Raw genomic sequence first — 7,853 nt, forward strand, 5'->3', positions numbered from 1 at the left:
GGGCCTATCCCATCCAGAACTTTAGAACAACAAAAGAGACAGTCCCCAATGAATTCTTTCCAAATTTGGCATTGAGCCCAGTGCATTCTGGGACAGTATTGTGGAAGCTTACTCAATGCTGTGTGTATACTCAAGCAGTAGACGTGAAATTCAGAGCTCTTAGTTACAGTGTCTGTAATAGAAAAAAATACTGGCATAGGCTAGGCTGATTCAAGACCAGGAGAAGGTGGGTGGGGGCTCCATTGAAGTCAGTGGCAAAGCTGTTGATTACAATGGGGTCAGGAATTCACCCCGTAGGTTCAGAGTGCAATGGGGATTCTATGGGGATTCCGGTTGATGGATCTGTGTCTAGGGGGCCTATTATCCATTGGTGCAAGTTAGAGCAGCCTTCAAGCTCTAACTTGCAATGGGCCACAGTGGTAGAAAGTCACCAGGGCTGGCCTCCCCCTTCAGATCTACTGAGCACTGCTCTGGCATACCTGGAGATCCAATCCTCTGTGCACATCAATACAGACATCCCAGGCAGCTCTGTACACTGAAGATTCCAGCTGAGGTGCCAGAAGCACAGAATTCTACCCAGAAAGCTAAAGAACTGTTATCTGGGTACTGTTCATACCAGCAGAGGGCAGCAAAGCATATTCATACTTCAAGTACATGGAGGGGAAGTTACCCTTCAACCAGTTCTACTTACACCCTTCTGCAGGCTTTTCCCAGGTAACTTACATTGCAGGGCATGAGAATTTAGTTTTTAAAAGCCAGTTTATTTCCTGGAAATCACCACACCTGGTAACTTTGCTGAAGCTAGCATGGTCAGAAAGCCAAAGGTGAGACTATGCATGGCTGACTAATGTAAATATTGCAGTTTCTTGTCAGTTTCCTCAAGAGTCCCATTGCTCTCCAATGGGAGGACAAGGCAGAAAGACTGACCGCTCCCCATCAGTGGGTGGAACTGCATGTAATGCTAACTGAAAATAAGGTGCTGGCTTCTGAGAATAAGATAGCGTTAAGGTGAGATTTTCAAACTAGTTAGGTCTGCACTTAGGCACACAAAATGCCCAGCTATCTTATGCATGAATTTACTGTGATTTCACACACAAAGCAGGTAACTGTAGGCAAAAATAGGTACAGTAACTAGCCCCATTTGCAGTTACTTAGTTGCCATATACAGCCACAACAATCCCAAGAGCAAATTAGCTGTGCACAAAATCAGTTTCTGAAAGTTCAAATCAGGTTCACAGACCAAAAACTGATGAGATAACATAGACTTTAGCATCTAAGCTCTGATTTGGGAAAACATCTCTCTATTCAGAAAAGCACAGGCTTAAATCAATGGGATTTAAGTGTGATCTTAAAGCAAAGCATGTGCTTAAGTGCTTTCCTATATTACAGTTTCTTCTATGTGTAGTTTTGAGATTAGGAATGTGCATATGAATCATAGTGCATACATTTCTCCTAGATATGATGGAGGTTATTGCCAGAGTCAGAGGCTATTCAAAAGACAATTTAGAGACTTACATAACCTTGCACAAATAAAAGATTTAGTGAGTCATAGAACATGAAATTACCACACTCCCTGACAAAAATGGAAGTCACCCACAAGCTCCTGGAAGCTCTTGCCCTTGATACAACATTGTTCTTACAGTAAAAAGCAGGGAATGCACACAGAATATTTTTTAAATGTAAGCAGTATACTAACTGAGTTATGCTTTTAACCACTGATTTGGTGCCAAGGAAATTTAAAAAAAATTATACAAAACTCTTTTGGAGCATCTTTTGAAGATCAGGAATTTTTCAGCTTCAATTAAGTTAGTCCCAGTCCCAGCAGAATCAATAGCAATTCCCCATTGTCTACATCAGTTAATTATACATTCACAGACTATTTATTTAACAGATCTTTTTAGATGCATTGACACAGTTTACTCCTCCGAGTCTCAGGTAGATAAAATGGGTATCAATTCAAGTAGTTAATAGAGTCTTTGTCTCCTTGTTGACAATGGCACTATCAGAATTAACAAAGAACAGCCGTGTTATCTGTTTGATTCTTTTTGTTAATTTCCTGTTTAATCTATTTAAAATATAAAATAATGACTATACCTATAGTAAAAGCAGCACACTTGGGTACAAATATTTTCCCAACACTCCCAGTTTGACAGTGAACCATTGATAATCACTCATTGCACCCACCTGACAGTCATTTCATTAAGACCACATTCTTCTTCGAGTGATTGCTAACATCCATTCAACTTAGGTGTGTGTGTTCGCCACATGCATCGGTGCTGGAAGTTTTCCCCTCAGCAGTAACCGTAGGGGACTGGCTCTGGCGCCCCCTGCAGTGGCATGCACATGCTGCGGTATATAGGGCGCCGCCGGTTCTCCCCACCCTCAGTTCCTTCTTGCCGCCAGTGATGGTGCTGAAACTGTTGCTGCCTCAGTTAATGCTGTAGCTGCTCGTTCGTACGAACTAGTTATCGTCTGTATACACTATATAGTTTTCTATTAGTGTTTATAGATTACTTATTTTTGCCAACTGCCTTTCTCCTTTCCTCCCTGGGTGGGCATCTATAACATTGGACTGATAGATCTGCAGTACGGTGGTGCGGGGTTACACCCTTCAGTTGTTTTCTACCCCTCCTTCCCACCCACCCCCTCCATCCCTCTTCAGGGAACCTTCTCACGAGAGTCTCCTCATGCAGGAGGTAGAAGGGTTACTGCAGTTAGGTGCGGTGGAGATCGGTCCTCCAGAGTTCAAGAACAAAGGGTTCTATTCCTGCTACTTTTTAAGGCCAACAGCAGTCTATGAACTATCCTAGACCTGCGAGACCTGAACCACTTCCTAGCAAAGCTGAAGTTCTGCATGGTCTCCCTGGCACCCATCATCCCTTCCTTGGATCCAGGAGACTGGTATGCCACCCTCAATCTGAAAGATGTGTACTTTCACATCGCCATCTTCAAAGGACACAGATGCTGCCTCGGGTTTATGGTAGGTCCCAACCACTGTCAGTTTGCAGTCCTCCCGTTTGGCCTAGCGACAGCACCATGGGTATTTACCAAGTGCATGTCGGTGGTGGCTGCCTACCTCAGACGTTGGGATGTCCAGATCTACCTGCACCTCGACAACTCGCTAGTCAAGATCAGAGCAAGGTCCCTTGTCCAAAGGGATATTGCGATGCTGTTAGCCACCTGCCATCACCTCGACCTGTTGGTGAACAACAAAAAAATCTGGCCCTCTGCCAAGAGGCACTCTGTCTCTGGGACTTCTGCATCAACCACGGAATACATCTAGAGGTGTGTCACCTGCCGGGTGCCAGGATCACACTAGCAGATCACCTAAGCAGGGACTTCTCTTCTCACTACAAGTGGGTGCTCCACCTGGAGGTAGCCGGCATGATCTTCCTGAGGTGGGGAACTCCCCAAGTGGATTTTTTCGCCACCAGCCAGAACAGGAGGTGCCACAGGTTTTGCTCCAGACGGGGTCTGGGCAAGAGTTCCCTCTCCAATGCCTTCCTCCTGCTGGGGGCAGGAAGCATGATGTATGTGTTCCCTCTGATTCCACTCATCAGCAAGGTCCTAGTGAAAATTAAGAGGGACAAGGTGCAGGTTATCATGATCCCCCTGGTGTGGCCTTGCCAGCACTGGTTCGGGACGCTAACAAGCTTGTCAGCGATCCCACCCTGGCCCCTGCCAAACTGACTGGACCTGCTGTCACAGGATCACAGATGACTCTTGCACCCCAACCATGCGTCCTTCTACCTCACGGTGTGGATGTTGCGTGGCTGAATCCAAATGAACGGGCCTGTCTGGAAGGGGTCCAGAACGTCCTCCTCGAGAGTAGAAAGCTCTTGACTAGGCAGACCTACCTGGCAAAGTGGACGAGGTTCTCCCACTGGGTGGCCACCTTTGCATTCTTTGGTGCAGTCGATCTTAGACTACCTGCTTCATTTGAGGAACCAGGGCCTGGCACATTCCTATCAGGGTGCATCTGGCAGCCATTTCGGCCTTTCATCCACCCATCCTGGGGCAGACTGTGTTCTCCTATGACATGACGGTCAGGTTCCTTAGAGGCCTCGAGAGACTCTTTCCTCAAGTACCCGGCCCCTCAGTGGGATCTCAACTTGGTTCTGTCCAGGCTCACAGGCTCACCCTTTGAGCCTTAGGCCTCGTGCTCCATCTCACCTATCATGGAAGGTAGCTTTTCTGGTGGCGGTGACATTGGCAAGGCAAGTCTCCGAGCTACGAGCCCTGACCTCAGAACCACACCGTATATGGTCTTCTATAAGGACAAGGTCTAGCTCCGGCTCCACCCAGCCTTCCTTCCCAAGGTGGTGTCCGCTTTCCACATGAGCCAGGACATCTTCCTTCCAGTCTTTTGCCCTAAGCTGCATGAGACTAGTGAAGAGAGGCGCCTTTACGCTTTGGACGTAAGAAGGGCTCTGGCTTTCTACCTAGATCGGACAAAACCTTTCTGTAAATCGACTCAGCTTTTATCGCTACAGCTGATAGGATGAAGGCCCTCCCAGTGTCCATGCAGAGGATTTCTAACAGGATCACCTCTTGCATTCGGACCTGCCATGAGTTAGCGGGAGTTCCTCCGCCACCGATTGCCTTCCTGGCACCCTTCCCGATCCAGGACATCTGTCGAGCCACGACGTGGTCCTTGGTGCACACGTTCATGGCTCACGATGCCAACACCCAGCAGTCCAGGGATGACACTGGGTTTGGCAGAGCTGTGTTGCAATCTACACATCCATGAACTCCTACCCACCTCCATGGGTACTGCATGGGAGTCATCTAAGTTGAATGGACATGAGCAATCACTTGAAGAAGAAAAGACAGTTACCTTTTTCGTAACTGGTGTTCTTCGAGATGTGTTGCTCATGTCCATTCCACAACCTGCCCTCCTTCCCCACTGTCAGAGTTTCTGGCAAGAAGGAACTGAGGGTGGGGGATCTGGCGGCACCCTATATACCGCGGCATGTGCGCACCATTCCAGGGGGCGCCAGAGCCGGTCCCCTACAGATACTGCTGAGGGAAAAACTTCCAGCACTGGTGCATGTGGCGAGCACACACACCTAAGTTGAATGGACATGAGCAACACATCTTGAAGAACACCAGTTACAGAAAAGGTAACTGTCTTTTCCCCTAGTTTGCTTATGAGAATATCATGTGGAACTATGTCAACAGGTTTATTAAAAGCAAGATATATCACATCTACTATTTTCCCCTCATCTACTAGGCCAGTAACCTTGTGAAAGAAAGACATAAGGTTGGTTTGGCATGATTTATCCTTGACAAATCCATGCTGGCTGTTCCTGATAACCCTATTATCCTCTAGGTGCTTACAAATGGATTATTTATCATTTTTTCCAGTATCTTTCCAGGTATCGAAGTGAGGTTGACAGGCCTATAATTCCCTGTGTTCTCTTTGTTCCCCTTTTTAGAGATAGGGATTATTTTTTCACTTCTCCAGTCGCCTGGGATCTCACCTGTCCTCCATGCATTCTCAAAAGGTAATTGTTAACAGTTCCAAGATGGCTTCAGCTCTATGTTTAAGTACCCTGTGATGAATTTCAGCAGGCCCTGATGAGCTGAATACATCAAACTTATCTAAATATTCGTTAATCTGTTCTTTCCCTATATTTTGGCTTGCGTCCCCTTCCCCCTAATTATCACATGAATCTAGGAGCTAGAGCTTTTTGCAAACCCTTAAATATCATAAGGCTCGCTATAAAGTCACAGGAGTTGGCAACATTTTGTTCTCTAAAATAACAAGGCACCCTTCCTCTGTAAAGCTGTGGACATCAGGATGCCACTTTAAATCACGTACATTATATCATAAATGGAACAGCCCCATCACCCTTGCCTCTTATTATCCAGCCGTAATTAAATAATTTTGTTCTGGGTTTATACAGTGCCTAGCACCACGTGGTCCTTGTTTATCATCAGGGAACCTAAGTGCCACAGTAATACAAATAAATAATAATAATAAAAATGGCTCCTTTTGCTTCACATTCTCTCTCTATCCTTCCTCCACAGTTAGTCAAAGCCCAAATTAGCTCAGCCCTTCCTAAAAAAACCCTTTACCATTCGACACATTCTAAAGCTGCACGAGTCAGCCACCAAGAATGCCCTCTAGATGGCAGAGCTAACACGCCTCAGAGGGAACGCTGGTGCAAGAGACAGAAGTCTCTTGTGCTGCTGGACAGAGCCATGCTTTTGGCCTTGCGCAGTTTACAGGAGCTGGGGCTTCAAAAGCCGATTGATTAAATAATAAAAAAATATATCCTGTTTTATTTGTTTTGACATAGTCCACCGGCAACAAAATCAAGCCATTCCTATGCAGTTAAATGGCCATTTGTGCTATCTCCAGGGGTTTTCCTTCCCTGTTTGGGGATGGAGGGAATTTTTATGGCAAAGTCAGAACACCACTAGCATGCAAACTCAGGATCTGAAAGCATTTGCTTTCTCTTCTGATTTTTATTTTTATCAGCTCAGAGGAATCCAGAAAGCCACCTAGCCCTGCTCAATAATTTAAATTAAATGACCAAATTGCCAAACTCAAATGGATTTCCTTGGGAATTACACAGCCCACTCGTACCTTAGAATTAATGTTTGCGTAGGAGATATTGACGAGATCATAAAGAGAGGATTACTCGTGAATTCAGATTGCACATAAATTGCAGGAACAGATGAATCCTTAAGGAGCCAAGAACCTGAATTTCACAAATGCAGCATTTTCAACAAAGGAGGAAGCAAAAGATAGTCTCTGATGCTGATTTCTCATTTACATCAATGGGCTGGAGTTAAATAGGAGGTTTTTCAAAGAGATATCAGCTTCATGCAAAGTAAGCAGTGGTTTAAATTATGATTTTTTGCCTTGATATAAATGCTGCGAGGGAAGTCACTATATTCTTGCTTTAAATTACCAGTAAACATCAAAAACATCTGCTGTATGTAACTATACACTGTTACTCCGTTGTAACTTACACATTCAGAAAAACAGCCCTAACCTGGCAAAAATGCACAGATAGAGGAAAAAACCTGATTCCCTGAAAGGAATGCAGTTTTCTTCATTAAAAACAATCAATACTCCCTCAAGGATGCGAGGTTGCTCCCAGGTTTAAATCCTGGGCCTTGCCTTTCCAGAGGTTGGGGTTCCAATCCTGCTGAGGTCATGTCTGGCTGTCTCTGTGTGGTTGCTCATTTGTTCTCTTAAAACCACCCCATGCTATGGAATGGAAGCAAACCTGAGCTCGGGATGGCTGGATGGACAGGAGTCTTGTAGGCTGGGAATATAGGATTCTACACAGCTGTGTGGAGCCCCAGATTACAACAAGGCAGGGTCACAAGCTAGTCAGTGCCAAATGTAAAAGAGTCTCCTGTGGCCTGTTGGGGGAGTTGCAGAGCTTATACCCACAGGCCATCTTGCAGACAAATGCTTTGCATCGGCCAAGTGGTTACTCCAGTGGGGCCCATATTTTTCTTTTTTTTTCCCGTGCACTTTCAATGTGGGGTTATTTCCATGGCCTGAGGTCAATGGTTGGAGTCAAGTGGCATTTCTTCCCGTGTCCTTATTGCTTGAGCCCACCCTTTGCGGTCAGGAGGCTCAGCAGAAGCCAGGTGTGTTCAGTTACTCAGGGTCAAAGAGGGGCTGCATTTTGTGGGATCCACTCAGAAAAGAAGGGCATTTCCCATATGCCTGGGGTTCCCTATCACCCCTCGATGATTTCCCTTGCCTGGGAGGAAGGGGAGCAATGGCTCTAAGTCTTTTACTTTCATTCGATTACCAGCTCTTTGGGGCAAGGGCCAACTTTGCATTGATGAGTGTCTGTATAGCACCTAGAACTATGGAGCCA

The sequence above is a fragment of the Natator depressus genome, chromosome 13 (assembly GCF_965152275.1).
Source record: "Natator depressus isolate rNatDep1 chromosome 13, rNatDep2.hap1, whole genome shotgun sequence".
In the NCBI taxonomy this organism is placed as follows: domain Eukaryota; kingdom Metazoa; phylum Chordata; order Testudines; family Cheloniidae; genus Natator; species Natator depressus.